At 48.6% G+C, this 25,417-nt stretch overlaps 1 protein-coding gene across 7 annotated transcripts in view; it reads right to left on the reverse strand.

Moving 5' to 3' along the window:
* Positions 1-25,417, reverse strand: part of POP4 (POP4 ribonuclease P/MRP subunit) — a 239,088-nt gene that overhangs the window by 154,030 nt on the left and 59,641 nt on the right. For 3 of the 7 annotated variants that reach the window (XR_015302421.1, XM_086945107.1, XM_086945108.1), the window contains exon 2: positions 1,389-1,481. The exons of the other annotated variants lie outside the window; for them this stretch is intronic. The gene's annotated coding sequence lies outside the window, so the exon portion shown is untranslated. The remainder of the gene's footprint in view (positions 1-1,388; positions 1,482-25,417) is intronic. 7 annotated transcript variants of the gene reach the window in all.

Consider the following 25,417-nt stretch of genomic DNA (forward strand, 5'->3'; position numbering starts at 1 on the left):
CTGTCTGACTGGCTCACGCACGCCCTCGACAACCTTATCCCTGCCAAGCTGTACCATAGCCAAAGTACACAGTCGAGCCCGTGGTTCAATGACAATCAGGACCAAGCCAGGAAAGCATGCAGAGCCCTGGATGGGCATGGAGACGACAATATGATCCTGTCCTGAAAACACAATACTGGGCAGCTATCAAAAGTCCATTCAGAAAAAAAGAGCTGACTGTTTTGAAGACAAAATTTAAAATAGCAGCTACCCTGCTAAATGCATCTTCTCCTTACTCAAAGATCTTAAATCTTCAGGGCAACCTATTACATCCCCTTTCTCTTCCAATAAGCAATGTGAGACACTGGCCGCTTTTTCTATCAAAAAGGTTGAGGACATATATAAAACCTTCCCCTACTCTGCGATCATAGTGGGCCCTCCATCTCAGCCTACCACTGCCCCATCACTCTCCTCCTTTCCTGCGCTCTCAGGAAGCCATGCGCACAATTTGCAATAAACTTAAATCTGGATCTCCAGCGGCCCCCCCTCAAACCAATCAGTTTAAGAAATTCCAACCTCAGCTCCTCCCCCCCTTTTGTGATCTTATAAATCTGTCTTTGTCATCTGCCGTAGTCCCGGTCGCTTGGAAACACGCTCCGGTGATTCCACTGCTCAAAAAACCCACTCTGGATGATTCCATGCTGGAGAATTTTCGTCCTATCTCCCTACTCCCTCTGCTATCCAAGGTCATTGATGCTTAATTCAATTCGATTCAATGATTAATTCAATCCTCACCAACTTCATTTAAGCCAATAATTTGCTAGACCCTTCTCAAAACGGCTTCAAACTACAACATAGCACTGAAACCGCCCTTCTGGCCATCACGGAACATCTGCAGAACTCATTGGATGCAGGACAAGTTTCTGATTTGCTCCTGCTGGACCTGAGTGCCACATTTGATAAGGTGTCGCATCAGATCCTCCTGCAACGCCTAAACCACATTGGCATCGGTGCCTGAGCCTTGGATTGGCTCTCCTCCTTTCTTTCGGAGAGATCCTTCCAAGTGATTGCCCCTTCCTTCTCCTCTCACACGCACGCTGTGCGCCAAGGGTTTCCTCAAGGCACTGTTCTGAGCCCGAGTTTATTTAATATTTACATCCAACCCCCCGCCTACCCCCAAACAGACGGTTAAAAACCTGAGCGTATGGGTGAATTCGGCACTGACCTTCCAGCCTCAAACTAAGGCAGTAGCTGGAGTCTGTTTCGGGCTACTACGCAGTCTCAAACCCCAGCCAAGTTTTTTTATGCTACAACCCGTCAGGTTACTGTCCAGGCCAATGTACTATCCAGACTGGATTGTGCAAGCTCTTTGTATCTAGAGTCCAATAAAGCAGAGATACAGCGCCTACCAAGGACACAGAACGTGGCCGTCCGGCTACTTCTCGGTCTACCCAGACAGAGCCTGTTCGACTTCTGACTTCATCAGCAGACTTCATTGGCTCCTGGAGGAGAAACGAATACATTTTAAAACCCTGTGCATTTCCCATCGAATCCTGAATGCCAAATCCAAGGATATCCTAGTGGATCTTCACATACCCTACACTCCCACCCGCCATCTGCGCTCGCATGGTCAGCACCTGGCGTCTGTCCCTCGGGTCAAGAGAGGTAGGGCTTGAGGGCACTCCTGCTGAGCTCTTACACCTTAACTCTGGAACTCCCTCCCGGGGAGCATCAGAAGCATCCAAAACCATGCAACATTGCATAGGGCTATAAAAACCTATATTTTCCCTAAGTAATCTCCTTCTGCGCCTGCCTCTGACCTGCCCCTCTGTCTGACTGAGATCAGCACCGGGACGCCCCTTTCCTGGGGCAGCCATGCGCTTTACAAAAACTATAACATAAAACAATGGTATTTAAAGCAAGAGGGCACAATACAAGACAATGCCGTCCTAGCAGCAATCACACAATCAAGGGATGTGCTGGATGGGCAAATAAGAGCAATTTGAGTAGACGTCAATCTACATTGCTAGGACCTCCGCACACTAAGCAGTCAAGCAGATCACAGAGGTAGAGAGGAGGGTGTCAGGAGTAGAACATTTGGTAACTACCCTCAAGCAGACAATGACCAAACTCATTGCTGTGACATAAGGAACTAGCGGCAAGAGTGGAGGAGTCCAAGGGAAGGGCCTGCCAAAACAACCTACAGTTTGTGGGCTTTCCGGAAGGCTGCAAGGGGCTGCAATGGAACTTTTTCTGAACCAATGGTTTTGTTCCTTCTTGGCTCCGGGGGCCGCATCATCCTGTTTTGCTACAGAGCAGGCCCACAGGGCACTGGTGCAATGCCCTCAGACTGGGGCCTGGCCCCGCCTGGTCATCGCAAGGCTCCTCAATTAAAATGATAGAGACGCTATTCTCAGACATGCTACGCTTCAGGATAAGATCTACCAATCACACACCATCATGATATTTCCTGATTACACAAGGATGGTGAAACAACGGCACTCCTTCCTGGCTACCAAACTGCGCCTCCTTGAACTAAACGTTTAATATACGTTGCTTTATCCGGTGACAATGAAAGTCATCTCTCCCTCAAAGACTTAGTTCTTTGAGACACCGGATGAGGTCTTTCAATGGATGAATGGTGTGCACCTGAAACCACACACTCCTCCATGTGTGGACTCCAACTCGCCACAGGCTGACTAATGGAATAAACATATGAAGTAGTGTGGCTCACTGGTTAGAGGCGGCAGACCCGAGAGCAGAGGACGGCCCGGGACCAGGGTTCGATTCCCGGCGCGGCAGGTTTCTGGACCAGGGTCAGCGGACTCGATAATTCTCTTGCCTCGGTGCCCACTCTGATCAGCGATCACACTCGGCAACTCTGGGCATTAGCTTGCCTCATCTTCACTAACGGCCCCACCAGACCGCCGGGGATGCCTGGTCTCACCCTGGAGATACCCATTAAGGGACCATCTCTCAGGGAAGCCAGGAAGGGTTTCGCAGCGGTCGAAGCGCCTTGGGACCCTCCGGGTAAGTAGTGCGCATATAAATGCCTATACATACAAACATATTAGAACCCCACCGAGTTAAAGCAATAGGTCCTGTTCCACATGGAGGAGCTCTAGACGTGATGGAGATGCTCTGGCAGATAGACATGCGACTTCGGAGGCCCGGGAGGTGATCTCTTCACCTACTACTTAAAAAGGGCAACTGCCAGAACAACATGTGGAGTCTGTGGTGACCACTGAGGTGCCGGGTTTTTAGGAACCCGGTGGTGCCAGGGGATAACACCCGAAGACCTCCGAGTTGTCCCTGTTCCAGACCACAGAAACAAAGAGTCTTCTAGGTGAAGTCAGAGATCGGGTTTTATTGGCTGCAACCAAGTAACAAGTGTCCTAGAAGTACAACAGCACAGGATGTAAGTTCTCAGGAGACTGTTCGTTTTTACAGAACCAACCTTCTCCTTTTATACAAAAATAACAATTGCAGGCAAGAATTCTTCAGTTTACAATACGGTCATATACATATTTCCACAATAAAGCAAAAAGCAAAGTCATGACGGCCAACCCACATTTTAGATGTCCAGTATGTGATAGATGACCCAGCTCGGTCCAGAAATACCATCAGATATTGATGAAACCCCAATAAACTCGGGCACCTCCTCGTCGTAAAACCGGCCATAAACAAGAAACATGGACAGGTGTATGTGTGTGGATAACATGGTTTGTATGTAGTGAATGGTTTATGGCATGTTGTGCCTTGATGCTATCTTACTCGGCCACTGGGCGAGGGACTGCCCGAACAGGTTTGGCTGGAGGCAGTGGAGTCAGCTCGGCCAGGTCATGGGGAAGTCAGCTAAGGTGGACGTGTCCTTTCAGATCAACCTCGGCCTTAATCAATTGACTATACGAGGGCAAGCCATAAGATGGATGCCGTTCACAAAATGGAGTCCGAGGGTTCGGAACGGAAACCACGATTTAAGGGTGATGGCATCACTCAATCACGACGCAAATGAATGGGGATAATGTCCTAATCATTACCGGTCTGCCGATACCAAATTCGCCATGGTACGATGATATTTTGTGACACGAGTGTTGGGCCTCTGGACCATATTATAGCAGGGTCCAGAATTTCAGAACCACAGATCCTTCTTTTGCCCTCATATTAGGCAATAACTCATGCTAATCTGAGTCCAAATCTGTATTCATGAAGTCACGAAGATGCTGCTGTAGCATCATTCTGTTGCTCAATTCGTCCCTTGACACAGGCTTCCTTACACATGATGCAGCACAGAGGCCACATATTGCAGGAGCGCACTGTACAAACAGGCAAAACAGGAACAGAATAGCTAAGATCATCCCAATGAATATCAGTGTTTTCCATCCCCAGGCAGATATCAGTTCCCAGAACCACCCTAGCAAGGACCAATCCCCTCTTTCCACATGAATGGAATCAGAGATCGTGTGCAGTTTGGAGATGGCCTGGTACACTGTCGGGGCATTATCAGGGATGAAAACGCAGCAACTGGATTGGATCACTCTACATTCCCCTCCGCGGTCTGCAAGTATGACTTCTAGGGCAACCCTATTTTGAAGAGTCATAAGTCGGTCTGACTGGAGCTCTGCCGTCAAGTTGCTAAGGGCACCAGCCGTTTCAATCACGGCCGATTCAACTACCCTCGTCAATTGGCGGAGGTTCCTGCTGTTCACCATAGGCCCCCAAAACGGCAGAAAACCCCCTTTGCGAAGTCTCCAAACTCTTGACCCGCAGTGTCGTCTTGACTCACGACACCCATAACTGTCCTTGTCCGATGGTAATCTGCCTCTGCCGTGTAGGTGGGTGGCAGCAGAAACAAGATAAAACATGTGCCCGAGAAGTCAGGGGGCAACCATGTGTACGCTCTATTGTGGCAGACGAAGTAAGTACCCTTAGCCGCTAGCAATGAAGGGGAGGTCTGAGACGAGAAAACGTAAGTCTCATTGCAGACACTCTTTCCCAACTGAGCTCTAGGGTTTTCGCCATTTCCCTGCAGACATAAGTGACCTCGGTGGGGTACTATCCAGACTGGGGAGGATTTCGTTGCTTTCAGACTCTCAGCCAAGGAAATTCCATATTGCGTTATATTCCATCTGCTGTAGGGCATTAATTCATCTTTGGAGTCGTTCTAACTGTGTTGATATCTCTACTCATATTTCTGATTCCTGCCACTAGTGCCTTGTTGTTTGAATTTTTCCCTGGAACATATGGTTCAAGGGAAAACAGGAACATGGTCTGGAAAGCCCACAGAGAACCAAAATAACTAAATGGCAGGACAAAATACGGGATACCCTTATCAGTGGTGTGTGGCATGAGTCCACATATCCAACAGTTCGTAGTGTTCATTACAAATTGGTGCTGGTGTAGGAGTTGGACGAATGAATTATTGGCAAATTCTAATCTTCTGGCAGACTCGTGTTCAGGTAGGGGGTGAAAAGAATGCGGGGAAACAGTAGGAGGAGGTGTGGGCTGAGTGTTATATACAAAGGTAACTCGAAAGATGAACAGAGCATAGCCAATAAAAAACATTATTATGCTACACAGGGGTGTGGAATTCATATCGCCCGACGCCCGAGACATGTTGGTTTCTGTCAAGGGCAAGAAGATTTATTGTGGATTTTGCCCGACGGACAACTAGATATTAACTAATCATAAGCAGGACAAAGCTATTGCACTCTGGTGCACATAGACAGTCACAAAAGCATAATGAAATTCAATCAGCATTGGAAAAGCATCAAGACCTGTAATAGACTAGAAGCCCAAGATTCTAGCCTGGTATTTGCCAAGGATATACTTTAAAACCATTCCGCCTGCAGGAAACTACATTCTTGCTGCGAGGGTGTATTTAGGACCAGGCACTGTGTTGCTATTGGCCGCAAGGCGCCACAGACTGTTTGTGAGGCAGTGAAGGAGGGAGAAGACAATGCAGTTTCGTAGAATTCATCTTCAGAAGCAGCTGGTAAGAGGTTGGGGGGCTGGAAGGGGTTCTCGCCACACCAAATCTCGTTGCTCTCAGCTGGAATGTTTATGACCGAGTCTCCTTCCTGCCTCTCCTTGCAGCTTGTGCCTTGTGGTTCTGACGTCTGTGCCCCTGTCCGAGCTATTAGTTCCCCCATGGCCTCTGATACCTGCTCTCGTTGGTGTTTTCTTTCACTCTGACTCCAATATCCGCCCCAGGCCTGCTGGAGGCGTTTCTCTCTTTCCCTCCCCATCAGGCTTCCTATGATCATGGCTTATGTTACATAACGCTCTTGCGCTCATTCTTTTCCCTCAAACCCATCCCTCAAATATTTGCTCCTGCCAGGCTTCTGATGTCCAATAATCAGACTCAGGGAAACTGGGAAATAGGAAGTGTCTCAGATCAATTTATGTATTTACACTCATGTGCTTAGGGGACTAGGTTTGTGTGCAAGGGTATATGGAGAGAGTCACTGCAGCACAGTCACTCACAAACCGTCTTTGGAAAGCTATTTATTTTCTCTACAAGTGCCAAAATAAGTGAACGCCACTACCTGCACTAAAACAGTCTTAAATTAGCAGGCCATCGGCCGTCAACCAGCTGTCAAGCGGGCCCACATCTCCAATATAGGCTACATTTCTCCATTATTCCCTGAACAGAGAGCGTGTCGAACCTGTCTGTTTTTCCCATGTGTTGAATCCAGAAGGCAAGTCCACCTTCCTAATGGCACTGAATGCAACTGCTTGATATCATGCACTAACCAGGCAACAGGATAAACCATTTGGGAAGTGTTTTGCTGCATGGTAGGCCTGCTGAATGTGCTTTCTGCAGTCTGCCTGTGTTTCTGCAGGTTGTGTGTATTTGTTTAGAGGGTTCGCATATCTGTAGTTATGTGCTATCAGATTGTGTAGGGTGGAATTGTGCGCGTTTCGAAGGTGTCTGTGTTTGTATTGCAGTGTTGAGTGTGTGTGTGCAGGGGTACACGTGTCTCTGCATTGGGTTGTGTGCATCAAAGGGGGAGGGTGTGTGCATGTCTGTACCTCAAGGTCTGTCTCGGAGTATGTGTCTGCAGGGACTTTCTCTGCATACTCTGTGTGTCTGTGCAAGGGGGTTTGTGTTTCTTTTCAATAATGTGTGCTCTGTTCCAAGGTGTGTGTATAAGTGCCAGTCTGTGTGGGTGTCACTCCCAGAGTGTGTCTGTGTCTGCCAGGGAAACTTTGTCTGTAGTTGGGTACTGTGTCTTAAGGTGTGTGTGTGTCTCTCCAGAAGTGTGCATCTGCTGTGTCATGTGTGCAGGGTTTCATGTGTGTCTGCAGGGTTTCATGTAGGTCTCCACTAATGTGTATGTCTCTGACGGGCTCGTGCATCTGTGCAGTGGCAGTGTGTGTTTAGTGGACTTGTGTGTCTGAGCAGTGGGTTTGTGTGTGCAGTCCGAGGGATACTGAGTCACAGTGCTACTACTGGGTTAAGGCAGGACTACAAATGGCCTTTGACTTTATTGCAGACATGTCTTTCCAATGTTCCTTAGGGCTGGTGAATAAAATTCACCCATAATCAAGCTGTTCACATGTTGGCCCGATATATTACTCTGAAGCAATTTGGCTTCAATGTACCCAAATATATTGCTGTGAGAAAAGGGGAAAATCTCATGAATTGGAAAATAGTTTGCTTCAAAATCATATTGCAGAGATTATAGTTTAAAAAAGCATTAAGTGCTGTGAACCAAATTCAGGCTCTTCAATCACTGACCAACTGAGACAACATAATTCAATGTTAAATTCCCCAAAATTTCTTTTTCTTTTTTTGCTTTGACTGGTCCTCACCTACATAATGTATTTCTCTCTATTCTACTATTTCAAACCGTTACTGAAAAATTCTATATTAATAGTATTTATTAGCTACTCCGTAAGTGAGCTCCCTCAGCCATATTGGTGACTACTAGAGGGTTTATTTATTCCCTTATAGAATCTCGGTGTGCTTTTCTCACAGCTGTGAGTGTTGTTATAGCCATCATTCAGAGCACCTTCTCCTAACGATGGGAAAAAAAAATTCTTCTCCAGGAGAGTGAATTTACCTATGTAGTCAAGGTGTGAAGGGGCTTCAACTTTGCCCATAAGCTCCTCGGTTGTGACGGAGCTTTTTGCAGCTCCCCTTACAGTATAGAGTAACCAAGAAATTAATAATCCTCCCCTATTAGCCCTCTTTTCTCTAGGTGGCTTTAACGGAGAACCTTCCATTTCTCTTAAAGTGATCCCAGCATAATGGAGGCATGTGAGGGAAATGTTCCAGTCCCTCTGCAGTGAACTCCCCTATATGCCAAGAATGGCTGAGAGAGATAATCGTATAATTACTGGTTCCGCCTCCTCATCTTCCACATGCAGTTTCAAAGGGCCACATTAAGTCAAATTAATTACGCAGGTCACTTTCTGTTTCAACCGGTCCTTTTTGTGAAATCACTGATGACACTTTAGTGACGAGAGAGATGGGCAGTTGCTTTGTATCTTGGGTTCTAGAGGGCACACGGGCTTAAGTACCTCTCCCCATCATGGAGGTCCTGCATGTCATGCTTCCTTGCTTTTAATGCATCACTGCATTTCCTTGTTCTACTTCTGTGGATGTCGCAGGCCCAATCAGAAAACAGCTATGGGATCTGTTTATCTGACCGTGGAGTTTATATTCCTCTATCTGTGCCTTGTTACTACTAACACCCCTGCATACACTAATTTTCGAAAACAGATCCCCCTCATTATATCAGCAGTACATATTCGACACAACTGCTAGCACCATCCTGTGCATAGCATGGTAACAGGTCATTCAGTTGTTTCAGTATTTTCTCTTCAGCAGCACATCCGGGGTGAGCTACGCGAGCACATCAACTTGTAGTACACATTTGACAACTCTTGGCCCAATCATGCCCACAACGCAGCCTTGTAATGTTCTACCTTAATGGTACATTCATTCAATCTATGCTGCATCTATATCCACTTACCAATATACATATAAACCATTCTGAAAACATTAACTTAAACTTACCACACCCAAATACAGCAAAGATATTAAAGCTATATAATGGGCAAAGATGTTCGTGTTCGCCCTTGTGATTGATGTTATCGATAGGTGGGACAAGTAGATTTTTTTAGGACATGTAGATTTGAGTTGCATTTTGTCCCTAGGACAAGCAGTTTATTTGATAAATTCCACACCCCTGGCTACACAACATTAAAATGCATATGACTAAGAATTGTTTTCTTGCCATTATAGCGCATAGTCTCTTTTCAAAGTTCGTAGATCTAGCAGGTCTCTCTACCCTCGGAAACTCCATCCTCTAGTTGCTGCCCGCGGTGGGAGATTGATTCTGCCAAGGAGTGCTTTCTGTTCAGCCCAGGGTAAATCCCTTAGACCAACCAGAACCGTTGACCTAAACGTCTCAAGCTGCACTCCCCAGACTGTCAACCGCGACCCTAGCAGCAGAACCGGATGGCGGTTCGAAAATCAAAAATGAGCAAGTTCCTGGGGCGAGAGAGCTGTGAAATCAAAAATAGTTCTTGGGGGGAAAGAAAAATCTTATTCGCTTGCTTTTATTAGTCCGTCTTTCTTGACCTTAGATTATATCGTTGTTTCCCAGGTACGGTGTTGTCTTCGAACAAAGTTTCGGGTTCTGTAGTGTCCAACTGCATTGACGGTGGCACAAGTCCTTGTAGAACTCGGTCGCTCTCCTTTTCCGTACCAGTTCCTTTCAAACGTGCATCACTGAAAGGCACGAAGCGGGGCACAGCCTCAGTTTCCGAGTCAGCAATTCCCTCCTGGACCCATCGGTCATATGGAAGGGGCAGCGGGACCCGTTTACAGTGGGCGCCATGCATCCAATGTTTTTTTCCGTGGACACGTACTGCAGAGCGGGTAGTTAGCAGGACCTGGAAGGGTCCGGTCCAGCGAGGCTCCTCGTTCTTGGTTCGCCTGAAGTTTCGGACCAGGACCCAGGACCCAGGAACCAGGAACCAGGTTCGATGGCGTGGCCTGGATCGTCAGATGCCGGTGGAGAGGAGCTGTGGACCTGTTGGTGTAAAACACGCAATTTAGCTGTCAATTTGTGCAAATAGTCAAGCAATACAGGGTGCTCTATCTCACTTAGTTTCTTGGGTCTTGGTACTCCCCATATGTTTGCTGGGCGCCCGAACACGACTTCGTGGGGGCTAAGTCCCAGTCTAGAATGGACAGTCATTCTTGTAGATAGGAGTGCTAAAGGCAGGGTGTCAGGCCATTTAAGACCTGTGCTGGCTTGGATCTTGGCTAGTTTGAGTTTTAGGGTACTGTTGTAGCATTCTACTAAACCAGCTGATTGGGGGTGATTTGCAGCGTGGAACTTCTGGTGTATGCCTAGACATTCACACACTCTCTTCATCACTCGTCCCACGAATTCACTTCCATTATCACTCCAGACAATTCTAGGCATACCATACCTAGGGAAGAATTCTTTGACCAGGGCTTTGGCAGTAGACAAGGCAGTGTTGTCCTTAAGGGGATATGCTTCCACCCACCTGGAGAAAGCGCAAACAAGAACAAGCACGTATTTCAGATTGTTGCACCTCTCCATGTGGATGAAATCGAGCTGCAAAACCTCGAACGGATACATTGGAAGCGCAAAATGACCAGCTGGAGTTGGAGTTCCCTTGCCGGGATTGTACTTCAAACACACCATACAGTTCTTGACCAAATTCTCTGCACATTTTGGGATACCACTATTCTGCCATACTGGGGCCAACAACTTACAGATTCCTTTCACACTGATGTGAGCCATCCCATGAGCCATTGTCACCACTGCAAGTACATATGCGTTGGGTAACAGCCATCTTTGATGTTCTGACAATTCGACCCAACAACCATTCGCATCCAATCTACCCTTACTTTCTCTCCATTTGTTCACCTCTTTCTCAGTCGCCTCGGACTGTATGGACTTCACGCTTTCAATAGTGTCCTCACACATACCTACATCAACGATCCATCTCGCAGGACTTACAACATACATTCGACTCATTGTGTTCCTTGCAGTCTCTTTCGCGACTCCATCTGCAAATGCATTCCCACGACCAACATCATCTTGAATCTTTCTGTGTGCACTGCATTTTACAATCGCAACTTGTAGTGGCAAGGTCAGTGACTCGAGAAGCTCGTTAACTAGCTGACCAAGCTGTATCTTTGCACCATGCGACGTCAGGAACCTGCGTTCACGCCACAATCTTCTAAAACTGTGAGCCACGCCAAAGGCGTGTTGGATATCAGTATACACATTCACTCGCTTTCCTTTTGCCAACACACACGCTCTTGTAAGTGCAATCAGCTCGGCTGCTTGCGCAGAATTATGGGGAATACGCGCGGTCTCTACAATCGTGTGCAATGTTGTCACCGCATATGCTGCAGTCGTATCACCATTTGGCAACTTGAAACATGAACCATCAACCCATGGGGGCGTGGCCACGGCGGCAACCGTAATGGCCGACTTGCCGTGAAGCTCCTCCGGGCGGGCACCCAAATCGGACAATACGGAATGTAGTCCACGTCCCTGCCATCCCTAACTGCACCGTCCAGCCGCCTGATGGTCCGGGGCAGCCTTGGAGACGTTCCTGAGCCGCGGGGACGGCTGATTGCGGCGGCCGCGACGGAGGGGATCTGAGGCCTCCAGAGCCCGGCGCCATCTTCCCCGCAACACTGGAGAGCCGGGTGAGTGCGCCTCGGCGGACTGCGGCCGCGCCGCCACTCCTTTAATCCCCTGCCTCTGGCGCTTTCGCGCGCTGCTTCCCCCTGGCCGCTCGGCCCGTCTTGGCCCTGGTTCCGGGCTCACGGGTGTGGCTGCTATTTGGGCCTGCTCGGGGGGTGGAGCCAGGGACTGGATTTGGGTCCCGGGCCGGGTTGGAGGGGAGTACTGCGGGCGCGTTCAGGGGTCCGGGGGGGAGGGGGGTGCGAGCTTGCTGGTCAGACAGGGGGCGCTCCCTGATAACGCGCGGCAGCCCCGCCGTGCGCCTGAACACCGCGCCACCCTCCGTCGCCGCCGCAAGGCTGCTGACGCCTCGGATGGGAGGCCTACTAATGCTCCTTGCGGCGCCATTTTGAGCTCCCCGGCCGCCTACATCCCTGCTACCTTGACTGCGGCTTGGGCCTTCGCCTGCTGTCCTGTCCACGTGGCCGGTTACTGGGGGCCGGCCGGCTTCTGCCATTGATCCCCGCTCACCTCCACTGTCGCAGAGACTGCGGCCACGCCACACATCCACCACGATGGGGAAAAAGGACCCGGCCCAAAAGACTCTCAATTTCGACAAGGCTCTCCCTGCCGCTGATCCCCCTCCGGGTGCTTCTGCTGGAGCCCTGGCGACACAGCCTGCTGGTGATGCGGCGTCCATGATGGCCACTATAATGGGGGAGATGCGGGCTGGCTTCAAAGCCCTGGATACTAGGTTCGACAGCTTGGAGCAGAAGCTATCCGCCATCAATTCAACCGTACAAGCCCACGATAGGCGTCTGGACTTGGCGGAGTCTAGAATATCCGACCTTGACGACGACTCCTCCAAAACCCGAAAGAGACTCAAGAGGGTGGAGAAAATTCTAAACGAAGTTGCCATTAAAAACGAGGATTTGGAGGCGCGTGGCAGGCGCAATAACATCAGAATCCTTGGTGTGGCAGAGACAACTGCCACTGGCCGGTTCGACACCTTTGTGGAAAATCTCCTCATCGAATGGTTTGGTAAAGACACATTTACGGCTGGTTTTGTTGTGGAGAGGGCACATAGGTCATTGGGGCCTAGGCCGCGCTCGGGACAGTTGCCCCGGCCCATCATCGCAAGGATTATGAACTTCAGAGACCGAGATGCCGCGCTTCGGGCGGCGCGAGAAATGGGTGAGGTACGATGGCAGGGGAGAAGGCTGTCCTTCTTCCTGGACTATACAGTCATGGTGCAAGAGGCCCGGAGAAAATACGCCAGCGTCAAGGCGGCTCTCCGTAACCTGGGCCTAAAATACAATATGCTCTACCCAGCCCGACTGAAAGTGGACATAAATGGCCGGTATCGCATTTTTGACTCTCCAGCTGAGGTGCAGGACTTCTGTCACACTTATAAGTCTGGGCCTGGTTCGGCCCCCGGCTCTAGGTCCACTTCTCCCCCGCAGTCAGACACACAGGTCAGCGCTGACCTGTTCACAGACGCTGGACAGGGCTGATTGCTCACTCCGCTTTAGTCTTGGTTCCTTTCTTTGTTGCGGGAGTGGCTAATGTTCCTTCATACTTATCCGTTTATGACATTCTCAATGTTCCGTTGGATTGCCCGCCCGGGGGCTAGCGTTGCCTCCCCCCCCTAGCACGGGATGATATGTTTCGTTGCGTCTTCTGGGGGTTTCTAGCTTGTGTAGTGCTACCATTTATGCAAGTTTTCCTACATTGCACTTGCTGTTTTGCCTTTCAGATTTGCAAATGGGGGGGTTCTGCCTCTCACGGGGTGTTGGGAGGCTGGGTGGTGGGGGGGTGGGGTTGTTTGTATTTTTTTTTTTTACAGTATGCAGCAAGACATAATGTTGATATTTTAATACTGCAGGAAACACACATGGTTCATTCAGACACACCCTCCTTTGCACGGAGCTGGGGCGCAAACAGAGTGTTTTCTAGCTTCAGTAGATATGCTCGGGGGGTGGCGGTCTTGATTCACAAACGCTTACCCTTTGTCCTGACTGGTAGCAAGGTGGACGGGGAGGGACGATATGTGATTCTACACGGGCTGCTGTTTGGGTACAAGGTTTCCATTGTAGGGGTTTATGGCCCTAATGTCGACTCCCCGGCCTGCCTCGCGGACCTACACATGTCTCTAGTACACTCAGATATTGACCTTCTGGCGTTGGGGGGCGACTTTAACTTGTTGATGAACCCCGGCAGGGACAGCACATCCCCCTCCCCCGACCGCAAACCACTATCCCGCGCGGCGATGGTGGATCTATGCTCCCACTTTGCACTGCAGGACATTGAGGCTACCCGTCACGCTACCTCCCCGTCCTTCACGCACCACTCTGGCTACCACAACACGAGCACCAGGATTGACTACTGGCTATTGTCCCCTGGCTTGGCGGGTTGGGTTACTGATTTGCGCACGCTACCACGCACCATATCTGACCACTCTCCGGTGGTTCTGGCGCTTGCGATCCCCAGGTTGGGTGGGTAAGAGAGGCAGTGGAGATTCCCTGGGCGTGCACTGACGGACCCAGTTTTCACGGAGGAGATCCGCTCGGCGATTGAGGACTATTTTGACCTCAACACTGGCTCCGTGACTGCGTGGGCCACACTATGGGAGTGATTCAAAGCAACAATCAGGGGGGTCTGCATCACCAAGCACGTAGGGGCGCTGCGTGAAATACGCTCCACCCTGTCCCGCATTGAGACAGACCTATCGGCCATTGAATCTCGGATCCTGACTGACCCCTCCCCAGCCAACGACGCCAAACGCATCGAGCTCCTGTTGGAGTTCAGAGACACGGCGGACAGGGAACTAAAATACTTAGGCAAGTACCATTCGGCCCGCCGATACGGCGAGGGGGACAGACCGGGACGGTTATTGGCGCAACTGTTGCGCCCCCCCCCCACCCCCCCGGCAGGCGGCGTACATCACACAGATTGTGGCTGCAGATGGCACACCTCACTTCACCACTCCTGACATTTGCAACACTTTCGTGTCTTACTACAAGCATCTCTACAAATCTGCCCTAACGGGGGAAAATCGCGACCCAGGTCCCTACATCAACGAAATAGCCATGGCATTCTTGGAAAAGTACATGCAAGACTACTTGGCGCACCCTATTACTCCCAAACTGATCGCAGAGGCGATAGACTCGCTGAAAGGTTCCTCGGCGCCGGGTCTGGATGGTTTCACAGTAGATTTTTATCAAACATACAAGGAGGAGTTGGTTCCTATCCTGGTCGAGGTGTACGCTGAGGCCCTGGAGTCCGGTGTTCTCACCCCCTACGCTCCGTGAGGCAGTTATTGTCTTGCTACCCAAACCTGGCCGAGACCCAACGGTCTGCGGTTCCTATCGCCCGCTGTTACTCCTAAACCTAGACTATAAAATCCTTGCCAAGGTGCTCGCTATGCGGCTCGCGCTGCTAGTGAATTCTATCATTTCACTGGATCAATCTGGCTTCGTGCCCCAAAGGTCGACTTCCCTGAACCTCCGCACGGTCTTCTTGGTCCTACATAGAATTGACCCGACCGTTCCAGCGGCAGCGGTCTTTCTGGACACTGAGAAGGCGTTCGACACCTTGGAGTGGCCCTTTTTTCTGGACGTGATGCGTAGGTTGGGCATGCCGGCTATGTTTGTGGCGACCGTCGAATTGCTGTACACGGCTCCCACGGCGCGTCTTCGCCTCAATGGTACTATTACCGACAGGTTCACTCTGTCTAGAGGTACCCGCCAGGGATGCCCCTTATCCCCCTTACTTTTTATTTTGGCTATGGATCCTCTGGTCCGTCACTTTCAGGAGAAACACTTGCACAGGGGACTCCAGTTCCGCACAGGGCCTCTGCTTGTATCGCTCTACGCGGACGACATGGTTCTGTACATCCACACCCCAGAAAACAACCTGCAGCCTCTGCTGTCGGAGATTGTACGTTTTGGTGATTACTCTGGCCTCAGGGTTAATTGGCACAAATCGCAGCTGTTTCCCCTTACTCTTGCCACTTCGAGGTGGCCTTGCTCCCTCCCACTGGAATGGTGCGAGGACTCCGTTAAATACCTAGGGATTCACATCCACTTGGATACCGTGGCTATCATTCGCATGAATTCTGGACGCGCCCTCGATTTCTTGGAAGATAACACTGATAGATAGCTCCGCCTTCCCCTGTCGATGGCTGGGCCCATTGCCATAGTGAAAATGGTGGTACTGCCCCGGTTCTTATATCTATTCAACAACATCCCCATCCCTCTCACTCTGGTTTTTTTCACGCAACTGCGCACCGCCCTGCTGAGGCTGGTTTGGGGTGGGAAGCGTCCTTGCCTAGCCTGGAGCATGTTGACACTGCCATATGAGAGAGGAGGCTTTGGGGTCCCGGACTTCTACCTCTATTACCTGATTGCCCAGTGCTCGTATGCCCACTCCTGGTTCCACCCGGACGCCAGGATTCAACACTTGAAACTTGAAGCGGACGCCGCACTCCCTGTATCTCTGGACAATGTGCTCCCTAAGGGCCTTCCTCGCGATCCACATGACATACTTCCTCTTACCACTACGGCTTGGGCCTGGGACAAACTTAGGCGCTTACTGCGGGTTGACACTCTGTACTCACAGGCCCTCCCACTACCCAACCCTCATTGGCTCCCCATAACTGGCGAAACATTGATCTGTCGTACACTAGCTAAATACCAACTGACTACAATCGGTGACTTGTTCCCCGACGGCCACGCGCTTTCCGTTTCCGAGGACCCTCGCTTCTCGGAGCGCACTTTCATGGACACCTTTGTGTTTGCTAGACTCAAGGCATTGATGCGTACCACGTTCCACACCTTCCCGTTGCCACCGGACGACACTCTAGCACTCACTTCCATTATCCAGAACACTTCGGGGGCCCACGTGGTGTCCAAACTTTACAAATTATGCTTATCCTCACTCCCATCGTCGGATGAGGTAGTTCGTGCCGCTTGGGAAGCGGATCTGGGCACCCAGATCTCTGACGATCAATGGGACGCATGTTGTGCCACGACCAGAGAGGTATCGATGAATAACAGACACAAACTCATTCATTTTAAATTCCTTCGTCGACTATACCACACCCCAGCGATGGCCAACAGAATCGACCCTGCGCGCCCCCACACCTGTCCCAAGTGCAACGCCCCACAGGCGGACTTTGTCCATCTTTCCTGGACATGCCCAAAGCTCCACGCCTTTTGGGTTGCTATACATGATACACTGGGTGCGATTATAGGCCTACCACTGGCAGTCTTACCAGAGATTGCCCTGATGGGCTACATGTCCAACTTTCCCCGAAAGATACGTAAATTGGCATCGATCTGCTTCCTTCTGGCCAAGAGAGGGGTAGCACTGCACTGGTGCGCGAGACGGGCTCCCACAGTTGCCGCTTGGCTGCGAAGTGTGGCTTATTGCAATGTCAATAGTGTGGAATATTCTGACCCACTCCCGGCAACCTCCCGCCCCACGGACATCTGGGGCCCATATCGCCAATACATTGCGGGGAGGACGAAAGAAGCTTCATCTCAGTCCTTACACCCCAATTTACCTACTGGGGTGGGCTAGGCCTCAGGAACCCCACTCTGCACTCCATCAGTTAGGGCTTCTGCCACGACACGCTGCTCCCCTATGATGTGGGGCTGGGACATCCCTTTTCTCGCTGCTGTACCCTACTCTGAGTCCCCAGGCATTTTGGCGCTCTGTGGCCTTCTGTTTTTTACTCCTGTTCCTCCCGGGTGGGATGATTCGATGCTTGCTGTTATGGAAATGTGGTCATTGTCTGCGATGCCTCCTAATGTGATACGGAACGGACTAATGTGCTGGTCTCGCAATCTGTTACTTTTGCATGATATTTTTTTTTTTCCCTTTTTTTTGAGTTTTTGGACTATTGTTTATGTTTGCTTTGCATTTCAGTTGCTTATCAGAAAATGTTACTATTGTGACATTGGTTATGCTCCATGGTGCAACCTAACTGTTTATTTTCCTAGCGTCACTTTTATGTTACCGGAACTGATTTGCATCTGCATACTTGGACGTTATGATCAGAATCTGTCTGTTGTATTACTGTGGTTTGCGTCATTTGCTCTAATAAAGTGTTTTTAAAAAAAAAACCATCAACCCATAAAGCATCATTACATTCAGGAAGGGGAGTGTTCAATAAGTCTACTCTCCCTTTTGTCTCTTCTTCTGTCCTAAAACAGCAATCATGCATTTCGACCTCATCTGTCTCTGTTGGAATGGGCAATCACGTGGCTAGGTTGAGTGTATCGCACCTCTTTATGTGAATGTGACTCGCTAATAGTGTTAGTTCATAATGTGACAGTCGCGCACTACTTAAGTGCTGTGTCTTCGTTCGGTTTAGTAAAATGTCTACTGCATGTGGGACCATCACGATCAGTGTATTATTCATTACTAGTCCAGCAGACTGTCGAATACAGACAGCTGCTGCAGCAGTGGCCCTCAAGCAACTTGGTAATGCCTTAGCTACAGGACCTAGAGTCGCGGAAAAATACGCGCATGGACGCTGTTTGTCCCCAAAGGTTTGTGTCAGGACTGATAATGCGCAACCTTCCCTCTCATGGACGTATAATGTAAAAGGCTTACTGTAGTCGGGGTTACCCAACACAGGAGCCGAACACAATGCATCACGCAACTCGTGAAAACTCTTCTGACAATCTTCAGACCAAGGCACAGGATTGGGTGTATCCTTACAGATTAGTGCCAGCAAAGGTTTGGCTAACAATGAGAAATTTGGTATCCATTGCCTGCAATATGATGTAATGCCCAAGAAAGCACGCACTTCTCTCTGTGTCCTCTGGACACCCAATTTTGTAATTGCCTGTATTCTCTCGGGGGTCAGTCTCCTTCCCTCCTTCGATAAGATGTGACCTAGGTAGGTCACTTCTTGTCGACAAAATTGCAGTTTTGAAAGAGAGACTTTATGCTTCATGTCACATAAATGACGCAACAATGACAATGTGGCTTCCTTGCAAATCTCTTCAGTATCTGTAGCGATCAGCAGATCGTCTACATACTGAATCAGGGTCGCACCATCAGGTAGAACAATCATGTCAAGTTGTGATTTCAGAGCCTGACTGAATATCGATGGACTTTCACAGTAGCCTTGAGGAGCGCGTTTGAAGCGGAAGCTTCGTCCTTCTAGATTGAAGCCAAAAATATCTCTGCTCTCCTCGGCAATCGGGATGCTGAAGAAAGCATTCTTCAAATCGATCACCGAGAACCAAGTGGCTGAAGCTGGAACCATAGTCAATAGGACAGTAATGTCGGGAACAACTGGAAATTGTGGCACAACAATCTTATTCATTTCTCGGAGATCAATCACAAATCTGTATTCAGGTGGTTGTGAAGGATCAGTACGCTTTAAAACAGGCAAAATAGGTCTGTTACAAATGTTTCCAGTCGTTTCTTCAATGACATCTTTCACAATCAGATCGTAAACGATCGCTAACAAAGCTTTTTCACATTCGCTAGAGATCTTGTATTGGGGAATAGGTGGCAACCTAACGTTAGCTCTCAATGTTATGACATATGGCGCTATCTCCAAAAGACCCACGTCGTTAGAACCAGTAGCCCAAAGTATATCTGGGAGAGATGACAATTCAGTTGGAATATTCTCCTTCGCCAAATACATTGGGGAAATCACTTCCTTACTTAGTGTGAGCTGTACTCCCGAGGGAGAACAGTACAAAGTCGCATACAATCTCTTTAACAAATCCAAACCTAACAAGTTTTCGCCACAACCTGTTGTAAGAATGAGGGGTGCTTCTAATTCATATGGGCCAACAGAAAGGGGCATAGGACTAGAAATCGGGTTTCTAACCTGGGCGCCAGAAAAACCTACGGAAACGTTCATTTCGCCAGACAAAGGTGCGCCAGGAAGTTTTGAGTGCATAATAGAACTTTTCGTAGCACCAGTATCCAGCAGAAAAGGTTCCGACACTCCTGATGTAATCACCTCAAAATAAGGTCCATTCTGATCTACTGGAACTGAAACAACTCCCTCTCTTTGTCCATGGCTGTCCTAGCAATTATTACCCTCATTCTCGTTTTCTGCGTAATAGTCATCAGCATAGTACTGAGTTGTCCTAGAAGACGCATCATTCTGTTGGTCAAAGCTGTTCATAGAATTCTGAGGCGGGAAAGAAGTAGTATTCTGGGGGAAATTTCCACGGCCCCTACCCCTAGGAGCCTGTTGAGCACCTCTACCTCTTGAACCAGAGACACCATTCAAACGTCGCGATAGAGCTGGACAACTATTCTTGAAATGACCCTCTTCTTTGCAATACGCACACTGATTCGGACCACACGGTAAACGCGGTTGAGAAGACTCATGTCTTTGTGAGTTTCTCGAATACTGCTGTGGTGGCTGATAATCAGGCTGACTAGTAGTGCGAGGAGGATAGGCTTGCTGGAGAAGGGCTTTCGTTTTCAAATCTTTTGTCTTTTTGTCTGCCTTATCTAGTTCGTCTTTGCGCCTATTTTCGTAGTAGTGGACTGTGGCTAAAATCTGCGCTGACGTGGAAACAGCCCAAGCACTTTCTGAATCTTTCAATTTGTTGCACAGTTCAGGAAGCAGATTATGCACAAATTTGTCTACAAACAATCTTTGCCACCCTCAGTAGCCATATCCTGACCACTATGATCGACGAAAGTCTCTTCAAATCTCGTGAAAAAGTCAGACACATTCTCATCTTTTTCTGCTTGCATGCACATAACTTATCCCAATTTACACGCAATTCAGGCATTAAAGTCTTCATGTAGGTGATAATTCTACCAGGAAGTTCAGCTACCAAAGGCTCAGGCTTAGCGCCACCAACTTGTCTAGCATCAGCAGCGGCAATATTAGCCCATGTGTCACCTAGTTCTTGATCATGATTTGCATGACGAATCTTGCTCCATAAGGGTTGTGGGACAACATTCCCGAACAACATGTCTACATCTGCTAAATTCATTATACATGATCTTGCAGTCTGTGATAACTCCTTATAATACCCTGCAGGATTTTTACGGGGATCAGGCAATGTCTGTTTGAGTGCTAAAACTTCAGATCTTTTCCAGGGGACGTGTACCCATACACGCTGGAAATGTGGTGGAATTGGTGGATTTGCATTCGCGTCACCTTCCCTCCAAACTGGAGGAACCTCTCTCATGGGGTACTGTTGCGGCTTTTTCCTACCTGTCATGTCATCCTCATACAGTGACCTAGAAACGTTTCCCATGCTCCTATAAGATAACAACAAATCTATTGCTCGTTCAACATCGGCACCTACAATCATGCCTTCATAAAACTTGAAACGCATACGGAATAATTCCTTCATTTTGTGTTTTGGATCATTTGTCTCCAAATCTTCGCAAAGATATACACACATCTCTTCGAATACGTATCTCGGAGTGGGTGCATCCCACTGACGGAAGACTTCCATAACAGATTGAACATCATATTTTACAGTATCAGTGACCCACTTGCGTGCTAACTCATTCAGCACTTCTCTTTCCTGATAATCAGGCAGTTGACTACGCAACTGTCTACGTCCTGTTTTAGGGGTCGACTTAGGCGACCCAAAGAAAGGTGAGAACAGACCAGTGACAGTACTTGTCACTCTCTGTCGAACAGAAGGAGAAGCTTGCGGAGAGGCAGATGTGCCAGAAAAGACAGGCTGATGTAAAGAGGAAGTCGAGGCAGTAGCAGAAGTAGTATCATGATAAACAATTGGAGCGGTAGGTAAAGTCGTAGGAAGAGTAGATTGAGTATGTAGCAAAGGCGGCGGCCCTTGAGAGGGCTGCGCCGGAGAAGTAGGAACCAGCTGCAGAGGAGCTGGTGATTGTGCAAGAGCTGCATTTCGTGCGCCGGGGCGCGGTATAACAAAACGCTTCGGGGGTGCAGTAATACTCGATGTATATGGGTGTGGTGAATTCAGTAAATGGGACATTAATGGATCTTTCTCGGATGTTCCCTTCGAACCTTGTCCTTTATGTGGCAACATTGGGTAGCATTTATCTGCTGCTAGTTTCTTGCTTCGGAGCATTTGTTCACTCTCTTGCTCTCCCTCATTATCTCTGTATGCAATGGCAGCTTGTACCATTGACATACCTCGTTTATTTTTCTTAGCTAATTTCATTTCTTTCTGTTTGGCTTCTTTGCGCCACAAGCGAAAAGAGTCAAACATCGCAGGCCGGGCTTTCTTCTTAAACAGTTTGACCGCTAAATTATCTAGTATTTCTGCATCAAAGCTACCATATTGGGGCCATTTCAAAACACCATCCTTTCTGGTGTATTTTATCCATACCTCATTATATGTGATAGGGCCTACTCCGTGCTTCACATAGAGCTCATATGTTGGAGTTCCAATCGGAGGAACCGGACACGAATCCTCTAATCGGGAGTCCTTACTACAACCAAGACAAAACAAGTTTCCAAGTCTGCTAAGACCAGGCATCTTCGCTCACTAGTCTAGCTTCAAACTTCAAAGGATTATCGAATACGATATTTTCGTGAATACATGAATCCCTTGGTTTTGGCGCTTGCAAGTTCCAAACAAGGTGTATCTCAAGGATACCAAAACTAAGAATCAAACTAAGGACTGGGAGACGCTCCACTTATACTTAACTGAAGTATTGAAGATCGATGACGTCACTAGAAGACTCGTCTATCGTTTCGCTCTACCAAGGATCACTGGGTCCAAAACAGGGCGATAGTCAGGGCAGCAGTCCTTCGTAGCCGTCGGGACGTGGGGAACCTCGCAGCAAAGACCTTCGGAACCAAGTCGACATACAGGGGTCGCTGAAGTGGCTGGCCGTCCTCCGGAATTTTCACACGAAGCTCCTCACGAACATCTGGCTTGGACCGATACCGCTTGATACCGCCCCGAGTTGGGCGCCAACTGAGGTGCCGGGTTTTTAGGAACCCGGTGGTGCCAGGGGATAACACCCGAAGACCTCTGAGTTCTCCCTGTTCCGGACCACAGAAACAAAGAGTCTTCTAGGTGAAGTCAGAGATCGGGTTTTATTGGCTGCAACCAAGTAACAAGTGTCCTAGAAGTACAACAGCACTGGATGTAAGTTCTCAGGAGACTGCTCGTTTTTACAGAACCAGCCTTCTCCTTTTATACAAAAATAAAAGCTGCAGGCAAGAATTCTTCAGTTTACAATACGGTCATATATCATCATACAGGCTGTTGGATTATTATTACAAAGCGGAATTTGATGGGCTCCTTATGTATTATTGAACTAGGTTCGCTATCAGCCAGTCTTGAAGAGCTTTTTTTCACTGCTCTTACATTGATATACTTTTAGAATCAGAGACCTGTTACTAACTGTGTCTCATTCTTACGGCAGCCCTTGCAGTTGCTGTCGGTAATGTAATGCCTAGGTTTTTAGCACTTTGTGCCAGTGAATCATTAGTATGGATGTGATCTAACCAGACACCCACTATTTTATTTCACGAATTAGAGAGGGCCTCCAACCCTGAGCAGTGGCCAGGAAGAGGGGAGGCTTTCTCCCAAGCATTTTTGGGTGAGTAAAAATAAATAAAAAAACATATTTCTATGGTTTTGGAGAATGACCTATTGGCATAAAAAACATATGGCGCAAAAACAATAAAAATGTATGTCTGTGTTCTACCTATTTGTTGTCCCTTGTTGTGTATCTTTCTTTTTAGGAAAGAATCCTAAATACTTTATGAAACAGACATCCCCAGCCTGGAAAATCCAATGTACGGTAGGATGTTTTGTACCATTAATTTGTGTTAACTTTTGCTTTTTTCACTAAGCTTAGGTCAAGCTTAATTGCAGTAGTGTTCAAGAGGTCCTGACGAAAGCCGGGTAGGCTTAACTTTCCTACAATGGCTGAAACATGTTGACCAAACACCATCCTTAATAGACAGTTATTATTTCAAACTGTCTCACGCTCATTTTAATTTTGACACCATGATTTTCCCTAATAAAACTTACCTTAAATCATGGTAGCCAATTTTACATCTCACTTTTTGCACACATTTTTTCTCACTGCAATTTAACATCCCACACCATTTCAAATTGATTTGACTTTTGGTACGATCCATCACTGGTGGTTCCTTGGGTGTGGAGAAGCACATAATTCCAACAGGTGTGTGGCTCCTTAACCGGACCATCTTTGGTTCTATCCCAGATGATGAAGCTCTGCCATATGGGTGGGCTGATGGGATTAATTTCCTTTTTGTTGTACACACTTTACAGGTAGACACAGAGTCCGTCACATTTTTCTTTGCCCCCATTAGTTGTACAGACCATTGACAGCCCTTTTTGTATTGTTGAACCTCTCACTGACCCAAAGGCAGTGGTGTGCAGTTCTGCCGCATAATTCATACATTTTTATGCTCAGCGGGAGGTGCTGTCTGGGCAACAAGGAGAGGAATTTGTGGCAGAGATCCCTCTTCGACCCCTCTCCTCCTTAGACCACACCTCTTTCGCCCTATCTCCCTCTTAAATCTCAAGATGAAGATCTTTGCGAAAGCTTTGGCAGACAGGCTGCTGCGCATAATTCCAAACTGGGTTCACCGGGACCAGGCTAGATTTATTCCTACAGTCTTGTGCCGCTCCCCCTTCTGTTGCCACCTAGCTTTGTGGTTCTGCTACATAGCTAGCAGCCCAAAAGCCCTCGGTTAGGGCCGCTGTCCCCATCAGTACGTCCCCCATCAGTACATCCCCCTCTAGTGTACACTGGTGTACAGGTTATCCGCCTAGTTCCCGCTATTGTCTGTTCATGGGAGTTCAGATTTTATTTGTTGGTTGATTAGCCCCATGGGAATTGTATTTTAAATTTAATTTTGTTTAGCCTTCGTCTCCTTTCTGGGTTTTCATTTGATGACAACTTCTTCCCACGCAGTGCCTTCCCGCCGTTTCTGCCGCTTGCTCCCTGCCTCCCTCACACCCTCCTTTCATGACTACACACGGAGGCCACTGGAGCATCACAGGCAAGCTGTCCACGCCTGGACCAGGCTTAGCGCCAGGACCCCTGGCCCTGCGCAGGCACACAGATACTCCGCCGCACACCTTCGCACACTCAACCTCTGATGTAACATCAACTGCTTCCTCACATTACCCCACTCCACAAAGGGACCTTTCTCCTGCCTCACCTGTCAGTTAACCTCAATCCCAGAGCCGACTACCAGCGCCACTCCACCACCAGAAGCCAAGACGTTCCCCGGACAACTCTCCTGCCTCCTGCTCAACGCCTGACCACTCCGCAAGCACGCCACCAAAATCTGGGACACATCACCCTCACACCAGACATGACCTTAATCACAGAAACGTGGCTCACTCCAGCAGTGACCCATGACATCGCCATATCAACTTCCCTGAGCTACAAAATTAAGCACTGTGACTGCACCAACAAACCCGGAGGCGGCTTCGCCATAATCCACAAGGAGTCAATAACCTGAACCATCTCCATTGATGAAACCACACCTAAAATGGAACATATGAACTTCCAGCTCTGCACCAATGACTATACCACCATCTGAGGTAACCTCACCTACAAACCACCAGGACTATGTACTGGCCTCAGCAATGCCAACTCTGAATTAATTTCCCGCTCACCATCGAATCCAAACTCTATGTCTTCCTTGGAAACCTCAACTTCCACATAGACATTACCAATATCAGCTCCACCAACCTCCTGGAAAGACTGGACAGCATCGGACTTAAGCAACTAGTCACAGACCCCACACACAA

The sequence above is a fragment of the Lissotriton vulgaris genome, chromosome 12, assembly GCF_964263255.1.
Source record: "Lissotriton vulgaris chromosome 12, aLisVul1.2, whole genome shotgun sequence".
Taxonomy (NCBI): domain Eukaryota; kingdom Metazoa; phylum Chordata; class Amphibia; order Caudata; family Salamandridae; genus Lissotriton; species Lissotriton vulgaris.